Source organism: Anolis sagrei, chromosome 5 (assembly GCF_037176765.1).
Source record: "Anolis sagrei isolate rAnoSag1 chromosome 5, rAnoSag1.mat, whole genome shotgun sequence".
Classification (NCBI taxonomy): domain Eukaryota; kingdom Metazoa; phylum Chordata; class Lepidosauria; order Squamata; family Dactyloidae; genus Anolis; species Anolis sagrei.
This window is the reverse complement of record NC_090025.1, coordinates 15415545-15427215: the sequence shown is the minus strand read 5'-3', so window position 1 is coordinate 15427215 and position 11671 is coordinate 15415545. Positions and strand designations below refer to the sequence as shown.

The following is an 11671-nucleotide window of genomic DNA, read 5'->3' as shown; positions in this document are numbered from 1 at the left end:
CTCCCTTCATCAGGGCAAGAAAACGTAATCAAAGTCCTCCTGACAAAGAGCCATCCAGCCATAGAGATAGCTAGATAGATGGATGGATGGATGAATAGATATGATTCACACACAGAGAGAGATAGTATCCTAGATTTGAAAGGGACCCCTAAAGAAGGACAATGATATGTTGCATGTTCCAGGGTAGGCAAACCAGACGCTCTCCACATCAACACTGACAAAGAAACAGCAAGAAGTACTGTTTACCCACAAGCATAAAGAAATTACATATATTAGAAACCAACACTTTCTCATTACTTTATTTTCCAGATCAACAGACTGGGCCACAGCAACGCGTGGCAGGGGACAGCTAGTATTATATATTATTAGTGCATTTTCCCCTTTGAGCTTAGTTTGGTCCTATCATTCTCACAAGACGTGTTTGCTGAAGACAGGAGCAAACAAGAACCATCTCTCTGGCTGCTGTCAGATCATGAAACTCCCTTCCACAACTACACGGTAGAATGGATGCAGTTTGATACCACTTTAATTGGCATGGCTCAATGCTATGGAATCATGAGAGTTGTAGCTTGGTGTGGCATCAAATACTTTGTTAGAAAAGGCTAAAAACCAAGTAGAGGGACAAGTCCCATGATTCCATAGAATTGAGTTGTGGGAGGTAGATATAGTGGTGTCGAACTGCATTAATTATACAGTGTAGATGCACCCAATGACTGTTTCTCCCCTTCCATTCTCCAGGGAGCAGCACCATATTCTAATATTTTGGTCAAGATCCTGTATAATATGAAGAGCTACAATGTTCTGCACCCCAATCCACTCCCCTAAAACTAATCTTTTTGGTGTATATTTGGTCTGTCCAATACAGGCATAACCCTTCTTACTTTCTCTTCTCTTCACTTTCTCGTTCCCAGTCTTTCTGTTAGATCTGAATGTTACTGAGTGATTTATCAAATCATGAGAATGGAGCATTTTCCGAATGACAAGGCTGACGGGTCTTTAATGGTGGCATCGCCAGACGCGGTGCCACGGCCCATTCCGAATAATATTTCTAAATCTGCCGTAATGCTGGAAATTACCGCTCATTAACATTGTAAGAAAAGGGTGATTAAACTAATAGTTACTGAGAGGCATTTGCAGTGACAGGAGGCAGTGATTAGAATAAACCGACTTCAATATACATTTAAGCTGGGGAATAATGGGATGTGGCAGGAAGCCAATAAGAGAACATGGCCCTCAGCTCAAATCAATGAATTACTTCCCCCCCACCCGCAACGCTCCCCACTTTTACAGCGGTACATGGTAGCCTAATGAAAAATCAATAGCCCTCTGTAATTCCAAATTGGACTCCATCGTTTGACCTGACAATTTCCTTTCTGTCTTTCTCCCCCTCCGTCACATGCTATGGATTTTTTTCCCTCTATCTCTCAAGGAAGATACAGTTCACTTGCAGAGAACAGTCCTTCACGAGGCATACAGGAAGAATCTGTCACCGGCTCAGGCCAATTTATCCCCTCCCATAAAATGGGAAAGAGAGAATAGTGCGGAGGAAACTCTACAAGTCTTTGTGAAATGAAGAAGAGGTAGAAATCACGGGAGCTACAAGATTTCTAACCTTTGCTAAAGAGTCCTCATGCCACAACAAACTACAACTCCCATGATGGCATAGCATTGTGTCACTCCAGTTAAAGTGGTGACAAACTTACTCACTTCAGGACAGAAAAGAAGAGAGAAGCTCCTGCCCTTCCATTCCTGGGGAGAATCATAGAATCATAGAATCAAAGAGTTGGAAGAGACCTCATGGGCCATCCAGTCCAACCCCTGCCAAGAAGCAGGAATATTGCATTCAAATCACCCCTGACAGATGGCCATCCAGCCTCTGTTTAAAAGCTTCCAAAGAAGGAGCCTCCACCACACTATGGGGCAGAGAGTTCCACTGCTGAACGGCTCTCACAGTCAGGAAGTTCTTCCTCATGTTCAGATGGAATCTCCTCTCTTGTAGTTTGAAGCCGTTGTTCCGCGTACAAGTTCCTCCCGAGAAGGGTACAAGTTCCTCCCGAGCTTGGCGGTGATGTACACCTGCCTGACCATCCTGGGCACATCCACCTTTCTCATACACAAGTACAACAATGGGGGCAAGGAGAAGCGCATTGCCTGGAACACCTACCAATAACACTTGATGGAAAGAGACAGGAGGGTTTCTGGAACTGTTACTTCAAGTCCAAGGGCTTGGAGAATATTGATAAAAAAAAACTATGGATCTTGGACTGTTACTGCTCAATTCAAGCTGATAAAAATGGATTTTGATGAAGAGTATCGACTGTGCACTTGAGAAATGGAAGGAAAAGGGAAGCTCAACATTGAAATCTATGAGGGTTGAATGAAAAGTAATGCCTCCACCTTCATTACGTGGGTTTGGATGGGAATATTTTAATAAATTCAACATAGAAATAATCCTTAGAATGTGCTCTTTAACTACCACTATTCACTTTTCCACATAATCACCAGACAATTGGATATATTTCTGCCAACAATGAACAAGTTTTCTGAAGCCATCATGGAAGAAGTTGACACTCTGTTTGCCTGGTACCAAAATAGAAGGAGTCTCTTGAAATATGCCAGAGGTCTTTTGACATTTCTTTCCTAGATCCCGGTCTCTCTTGAGGCATCTAATTTTTGCAGCTTTTAAGAAGCCAAGTGAAGTTGTTTTTGTTTGTTTGTTTGTTTTGTCATGTCAGGAACAAGTCACTTCTGGTGTGAGAGAATTGACCGTCTGTAAGGACGTTGCCCAGGGGACGCCTGGATGATTTGATATTTTTATCATCCTTGTGGGAGGCTTCTCTCATGTTCCCGCATATGCCAAGTGAAGTGAAGGTCATGCATACACACATTTCTCTTTGTGATTTCATGTATTTTCTAACTCCTATATCTAATATGGTTACATCCAATATATATTTTCCAATATGTGTATTATGTATTTTCATCTTGCCTTCATCAATAGCATTGAACTATGGTAATTAAAGTGGTATCAAACTGTACTAATTATATTTATTTACTTTATTTGTATACCGCACTCTCTCAGCCCGTAGGCGACTCACTGCGGTATACAGTGCAGATGAACCCTTAAGGGAAGGGACTATATCTGATTTTAAACACAACTGTATCCCTATGAGGCCCTTTCTACGCTGTCATATAATCCAGATTATCAAACCAGATAATCCACATTATCTGCTTTGAATTGTATTATATGAGTCTACACTACCATATATACTCCAGCAAAGGATCACCGCCTTGTCGGGGCGCTGGAGCTTGAGCACCTCAATGATGTCATGAGCGAAACCGTGAAGGGACACCCAAGACGGGACGGTTGTGGCAGAGAGGTCAGACCAAGCGTGATCCCTGGGGAAGGCAATGGCAAACCACTCCAGTATCCTTGCCAAGAAAACTAAATGGACCAGTACAACCAGAGATATGTCGATATGCCATTGGAAGATGGGACTCCCAGGTCGGAAGATGGCCAAAATGCTACTGGGGAGGAACAGAGGATAAGTTCAACTAGCCCCAGATGTGATGACGCAGCTAGCTCAAAGCCGAAAGGAAGGCTAGCGGCCGACGGTACTGGAGGTGAACGACGAATCCGATGCTCTAAAGATCAACACACCATAGGAACCTGGAATGTAAGATCTATGAGCCAGGGCAAATTGGATGTTGTTATTGGTGAGATGTCAAGACTAAAGATAGACATTCTGGGGGTCAGCGAACTGAAATGGACTGGAATGGGCCACTTCACATCAGATGACCACCAGATCTACTACTGCGGACAAGAGGAACATCGAAGAAATGGAGTAGCCTTCATAATTAATAAGAAATTCGCTAAAGCGGTGCTTGGATACAACCCAAAAAATGACAGAATGATCTCAATTCGAGTGCAAGGAAAGCCTTTCAACATTACAGTGATCCAAATATACGCCCCAACCACAGCTGCTGAAGAAGCAGAAGTAGATCAGTTCTATGAGGATCTGCAGGAACTACTGGATAATACACCAAAAAGAGACATTATTTTCATTACAGGAGACTGGAATGCCAAGGTGGGAAGTCAAATGACAACTGGGATCACAGGCAAGCATGGTCTGGGAGAACAAAATGAAGTGGGACGCAGGATGATAGAATTTTGCCAGGAAAACTCGCTGTGTATAACGAATACTCTCTTCCAACAACCTAAAAGACGGCTTTACACATGGACCTCTCCAGACGGTCAACACCGAAATCAGATTGACTACATCCTTTGCAGCCAAAGGTGGCGGACATCCATCCAGTCGGTGAAAACAAGACCTGGGACTGACTGTAGCTCAGATCACGAACTTCTTATTGCCCAATTTAGAATAAAACTAAAGAGATCAGGGAAAATACACAGACCAGTTAGATATGATCTCACTAACATTCCTAGCGAATATACAGTGGAAGTGAAGAACAGATTTGAAGGACTAGATTTAGTAAACAGAGTCCCAGAAGAACTATGGACAGAAGTCCGAGACATTGTTCAGGAGGCAGCAACAAAGTACGTCCCAAAGAAAAAGAAAACCAAAAAGGCAAAATGGTTGTCTGCTGAGACACTGGAAGTAGCCCAAGAAAGGAGGAAAGCAAAAGGAAACAGGGATAAGGGGAGATATGCCCAGTTAAATGCGCAATTCCAGAGGTTAGCCAGAAGAGATAAGGAACTATTTTTAAATAAGCAATGCATGGAAGTGGAAGAAGACAACAGAATAGGAAGGACAAGAGACCTCTTCCAGAAAATTAGAAACATTGGAGGTAAATTTCAGGCAAAAATTGGTATGATAAGAAACAAAGATGGCAGGGACCTAACAGAAGCTGAAGAGATCAAGAGAAGGTGGCGAGACTATACAGAAGATCTGTATAGGAAGGATAAAAATATTGAGGATAGTTTTGACGGTGTGGTGAATGAATTAGAACCAGACATCCTGAGGAGTGAGGTTGAATGGGCCTTAAGAAGCATTGCTAACAACAAGGCAGCAGGAGACGACGGAATCCCAGCTGAACTGTTTAAAATCTTAAAAGATGATGCTGTCAAGGTGATGCATGCCATTTGCCAGCAAATATGGAAAACACAAGAATGGCCATCAGACTGGAAAAAATCAACTTATATCCCCATAACAAAAAAGGGAAATGCGAAAGACTGCTCAAACTTCCGTACAGTGGCCCTTATTTCTCATGCCAGTAAGGTAATGCTCAAGATCCTGCAAGGAAGACTCCAGCAATACATGGAGCGAGAGTTGCCAGATGTTCAAGCTGGGTTTAGAAAAGGCAGAGGAACGAGAGACCAGATTGCCAATATCCGCTGGATAATGGAGAAAGGCAGGGAGTTTCAGAAAAACATCTACTTCTGCTTCATTGACTATTCTAAAGCCTTTGACTGTGTGGATCATAATAAATTGTGGCAGGTTCTTAGGGCATCCCAAGCCACCTTGTCTCTCTCCTGAGGAATCTGTACAAGGACCAAGTAGCAACAGTAAGAACTGACCATGGAACAACAGACTGGTTCAAGATTGGGAAAGGCGTACGGCAAGGCTGCATACTCTCACCCAACCTCTTTAACTTGTATGCAGAACACATCATGCGATGTGCGGGGCTGGATGAGTGCAAAGCTGGGGTGAAAATTGCTGGAAGAAACATTAACAACCTCAGATATGCAGATGACACCACTCTGATGGCCGAAAGCGAGGAGGAGCTGAGGAGCCTTCTAATCAAGGTGAAAGAAGAAAGCGCAAAAGCCGGGTTGCAGCTAAACATCAAAAAAACCAAGATTATGGCAACAAGAATGATTGACAACTGGAAAATAGAGGGAGAAACCGTGGAGGCCGTGACAGACTTTGTATTTCTAGGTGCAAAGATTACTGCAGATGCAGACTGTGGCCAGGAAATCAGAAGACGCTTACTTCTTGGGAGGAGAGCAATGTCCAATCTCGATAAAATAATAAAGAGTAGAGACATCAGACTGGCAACAAAGATCCGCCTAGTCAAAGCCATGGTATTCCCTGTAGTAACCTACGGATGTGAGAGCTGGACCTTAGGGAAGGCTGAGCGAAGGAAGATAGATGCTTTTGAGCTGTGGTGTTGGAGGAAAGTGCTGAGAGTGCCTTGGACTGCGAGAAGATCCAACCAGTCCATCCTCCAGGAAATAAAGCCCGACTGCTCACTGGAGGGAAGGATACTAGAGACAAAGTTGAAGTACTTTGGTCACATCATGAGGAGACAGGAAAGCCTAGAGAAGACAATTATGCTGGGGAAAGTGGAAGGCAAAAGGAAAAGGGGCCGACCAAGGGCAAGATGGATGGATGGCATCCTTGAAGTGACTGGACTGACCTTGAGGGAGCTGGGGGTGGTAACGGCCGACAGGGAGCTCTGGCGTGGGCTGGTCCATGAGGTCACGAAGAGTCGGAGACAACTGAACGAATGAACAACAACAACAACAACACACTACCATATAATCCAGTTCAAAGCAGATCTTCTGGATTGTATATGGCAGTGTAGATGAGGCCTGAGTTTCTAAAACAAAAGAAAAGTATTGGGAACAGATCAGGTCATGTTTTGTCACTTTTGAAAAGATCCCATTAGCGTTCTTCAGGGTTTAAGTGGAAATGAAATGAACCTATTCAGTCTGGTGTTTGAATCTGAATGCAAATTCACAACTTGACAAATTGTCTGGAACAGTGGTTCTCAACCTGTGGGTCCCCAGATGTTTTGGCTACAATTCCCAGAAATCCCAGCCAGTTTACCAGTTGTTAGGATTTCTGGGAGTTGAAGGCCAAAACATCTGGGGACCCAAAGGTTGAGAACCACTAGTCTAGAATAAATAGAGCATCTTCAAGACCCTCGGCCCCTTTGGTGGAATCAAATGGTGGACTGAGGAGATGGAATTCAGACTTGTATAGGCACACAACCACCACCACCGCCACATCAGACAGCAAGTGCTCTCATATTCTCTAACATTTCACAGATAAAACTAAAACATGTGTGGCCAAACAACTTTAGAGTGGTCAAGATGACAAAAAGTATTGATGAGAAGGCTAAGAAAGGCTAAAGAAGTTTGCTTTTGCCTGCGTCTACAGGACTGGGCATGGTTCTGTCCCTTCCTTTCTGCTCCTTCCGCTGAGTTAATTGATTGAAAACTGGGTTGTTGTAGGTTTTTTCGGGCTATATGGCCATGTTCTAGAGGCATTCTCTCCTGACGTTTTGCGTGCATCTATGACAAGCATCCTCAGAGGTAGTGAGGTCTGTTGGAACTAGGAAAATTGGGTTTATATATCTGTGGAATGACCAGGGTGGGAAAAAGGACTCTTGTCTGTTGGAGCTAGGTGTGAATGTTTCAACTAACCACCTTCATTAGCCTTTGATAGCTTGGCAGTGCCTGGAGCAAACTTTTGTTGAGAGGTGATTAGATGTCCCTGATGTCCCTGTTTCCCCTCTGCTGTTTTGCTGTTTTAATTTTAGAGTTTTTTAATGCTGGCAGCCAGATTTTGTTCATCTTCATAGTTTCCCCCTTTTTGTGGAAATTGTCCACATGCCTGTGGATTTCAATGGCTTCTCTGTGTAGTCTGACATGGTGGTTGTGAGAGTGGTCCAGCATTTCTGTGTTCTCAAATAATCTGCTGTGTCCAGGTTGGTTCATCAGGTGTTCTGCTATGGCTGACTTCTCTGGTTGAAGTAGTCTGCAGTGCCTTTCGTGTTCCTTGATTTGTGTTTGAGCAATGCTGCGTTTGGTGGTCCCTATGTAGACTTGTCCACAGCTGCATGGTGCACTGCAGAAGTGAGAGGATCCCTCTTGTCCTTTGCTGAACGTAACATTTGTTGGATTTCCTTGGTGGGTCTGTAGGTGGTTTGTATGTTGTGTTTCCTCATCAGCTTCCCTATGCAGTCAGTGGTTCCCTTGATGTATGGCAGGAACACTTTTCCTCTGGGTGGATCTTTGTCTTTACTCTCATGGCTTGTTCTTGGTCTTGCAGCTCTTCTGATGTCTGAGGTGGAGTATCCACCTCAATGAAAACTGCTTTTGTAGTTCAGTTTTGCAGTGATTGAAGTAAACTGGGGACAAAGATGGAATGTGGAGGGAGGAGGGAGAAACTGAGACTTTTAAAAACAGCCAAAAAAGAGTTTGAATCATGACTTTTCCTGACAAATAGGAACAAGCAAAAGCGAATTGCTGCAGCCTTTGCTAGCCTCTGTGCCCTTCCTCATTAATAACTTGACACACTGTGATATCCAGAATTACACTCAGTGTAATGTGTAATTCAAAGAAAAGATAGAAGCAATGCACACTTTGAAAAGTATGAGTAAAAGTGACATTTTCTTTTTCCACATAGCTATAAACATATTAGATTTCCTGTATATTGAGTACTGTAAGTCCCATTTTGTGCCCATTTATGGTTTAATGGTGAGATGCCCCACTATCCATGTCCCCACTGCCTTTGCCCTGGCCTCTGAGGGAGAGAAGAGCAGCCAGCATTTGCTGTATTTAATCCATTCCTCCATTGTCTTTTCCTTAGGTGTCATGTCTTATTTAGACTGTATGCCTGAGGGCAAGGAACTGTCAAATCCATGAGATGTAAACTGCCAGGAGTCTTTTTTGACCAAAGGACAGGGTATAAATAAATATTCTAAATAAATAACACAATAAATATTCTCCCCCCACCCCTTCAACTAATTCTGCTAAAATCTGAATGTGAGGCCAACTGGGAGGCTCTTTCTTATACATATCATCCAAAAGATTTTGAGGAAAGCTAAAAGTCTTGACAAGACTACTAAAATTCAATTGGCAGTGATTTTTTCGTGTCATGAGCAACTTGAGAAACTGCAAGTCACTTCCGGTGTGAGAGAATTGGCTGTCTGCAAGGGCATTGCCCAGGGTATGCCAGGATATTTTACCATCCTATGAGAGGCTTCTCTCATGTCCTTGCATGAGAAGCTGGAGCTGACAGATGGGAACTCACCCCTCTCCCTGGATTCGAACCCCCAACCTTTTGGTCAGCAATCATGATCATGATCTTTTTATTTGTATCCCACCACCAACTCCCAGAGGGACCTGGGATGGCTCATAAAACACACAAGCTGTTACATGTAAAATACAACAAGTGTAAAACCAAGCATATGAGTAGACAATAAACAATCAATCTAACATCATATATTCAAGTACCCCCTGGTAAAAACAATAAATACAGCAATTGCTGTAGACAAAACAGCAGTATTCGATTTTGGAAGTATAAAGTGCTAATAAGGAATCTAAAGGTCTTCATATATATTATTAGAGAGTCTAAACCTGGTCGAAGGCTTGTCAGAAAAGCCAGATCTTTAATTGTATATGGAGGGTTAGGAGGATGGGACTAGCGTGATCTCCCTTGGGAGGCATTCCAAAACCAGGGGGGCACCACCGAGAAGGCCCTCTCTCTCATCCCAACCGACTGAACTTGAGATGGAGGTAGGACCAAGAAGAGGGACTTCCCGGTAAATCTTAAAGTCCATGCTGGTACATGGAAGGAGATGCAGTCTCAAAGATAGGTTGAACCCAAAGCATATAGGGCTTTATAGGTAATAACCTGCACTTTGAATTGGGTCCAGAAACTCACTGGCAGCCAGTGGAGCTGCTTTAGTAGGAGCATGGTTTGCTCCCTATAACCAGCTCCAGTTAGTCATCTGGCCACTGACCTTTGTACTAACTGCAGTTTTCGAGCCATCTTCAAAGGCAGCCCCATGTAGAGTGTGTCCAAAATCATAAGGCCGAGATCCTTGACCAGTTTCTAAATTAGTATATGTAACTTGGAGCACATCTACACTGTAAAATCAATGCAGCTTGACACCACTTTCACTACTATGGCTCAATGCTATGGAGCTGTAGTTTTACATGTTGTTCAGCCTTCTCTGCCTGAGGACTGGTGCCTTGCCAAACTAGAACTCTCATGATTCCATGGTATTGAACCAGGGCAGTTAAACTGCTAGCAAACTGAATCAATTCTCCAGCCTAGATATGCCCACACTAAGATTTATTTATGGATGTGTAACTCTGAAATAGTGAGTTTCAGACAACAAAAAGAAATAGCAGAAATTCCCCTTTCAACCTAAGGTGGCAAACATTCTCCTAGTTGCATCTGAGCTTTTCACATAAGTGTCACCCCTTCGCTTCCCTCTTTTCCCCTTTCTGTTTTTTTAAAAGGGAACTCTTTGGTTTTTTCCTCCATCAGCCATCAATGTTCTTTCTTGGAGCTCAGGATGACATTACAGGTTGCTCATCCCCTTGTTTCATCCTCCTTTGCCTTGAACATATCCGCTATTGCACAATAACGTCAGCTCCAGGGTCTTGGCTGCCGGAGGCAAACTGGGAACTGTTTAACCTACTATGCAAGATATTTTTGCTGCCCGAGGCATCCCCCTTTTCTGCTTGTGTGAGAAAGCAGGCTGCCATCCCTTCACCTCCAAAATTTATTAGTGCCACCTGCTAAATCGGAGCACTAAACAGAAGAATGTGTCTCGGAGGTGTTGGTGTCCTTTCGGAAAGGAGATGCTTCAGAAACTTTGTGGGCATGCTGCCACCCACATAGAGGGTTCATAGGGACAAGAAAGCAAGGGTCATTTTTTTAATTGGTTCCAAATTAGATTTTTAACATGCGATATCAACCAAGCATTTGGTCTTATGCTACATCCAAATGCGATTTTCCAGAGGTTTTTGCAAGCACAAGAAATATATATATATATTTTGAGAGTGGAAGAAAAGTAAAAATGAAACACACTCGGCCCTCCATATTACTTACACAAACTGTGGATAAAAACCTACCTTTTTAAAAAACTGGAGAAATTATCTCTCTAGGAATCCCTAGGTTCACTATCTTTGAAGCTGAAATTCAGCTATTTGCCAAGGGTTGGACAGAGAATCCGGTGCCAATGCCAGCCCTGATGAAGCGGTTTGAAAGCAACTGAAGAGTTCAGGCCTGAAGGGTTCTCTAATATAGAGTCTCCACTCAAAAGGAATCAGACACCACCAAGCAATACAATGTAAGACATTTAATCCCCTTTGACAACCATTCAAAGTTCCCACACCCTCCTCTGATTGGACAGAAATCGGTTTGGTTTCAATCCGGGTCCTTGTTGGTTGGGGAATCCTTATGACGTGACTTACATCGTGGTAGGTGGGCAACCAACAAAAGCCCCTTGGGTGCATATACAAGAAGAATATTTTAAGTTTCCCCATATGTGCTAGACTGTATCTATACAAATGTTTCCCCAGTACAGCACATACTAGGGTTTTTTTTTATACAAAACACATATATATGGGTCCCAAAAGAGTTATAACTATGAGTTTATTATACATGATACTTTTACGAGTATCCAAAGATTTATAGTTCTGGGGCACAGAAGAAACTCCTTTTCTCACGAAATTTTGGGATACACTTAATGTTCCGGGCAGGCCTGTAGTCAGGATTTTGATTCGGGGGGGGGGGGGGGAGGGGATGGGGGGACGGGACTGAGTCTGAGTGAAAGAGGGTCCACCCTAGCAATCCTTTTGTATCGTTACCCCAATACCCCCATGCATATGAGATATATTGAGCATGGTGATCAGATCATGATATGAATAAACATAACAATTTAAATAATGTACCAGTAAGGCCTT

The 11671-nt window shown here is 43.2% G+C and overlaps 1 pseudogene; it reads left to right on the top strand.

Annotated features, from left to right (window-relative positions):
• Nucleotides 1-960: 960 nt before the first annotated feature.
• LOC137097077 (NADH dehydrogenase [ubiquinone] 1 alpha subcomplex subunit 1 pseudogene) lies at nucleotides 961-2304 on the top strand (annotated as a pseudogene).
• Nucleotides 2305-11671: the final 9367 nt, after the last annotated feature.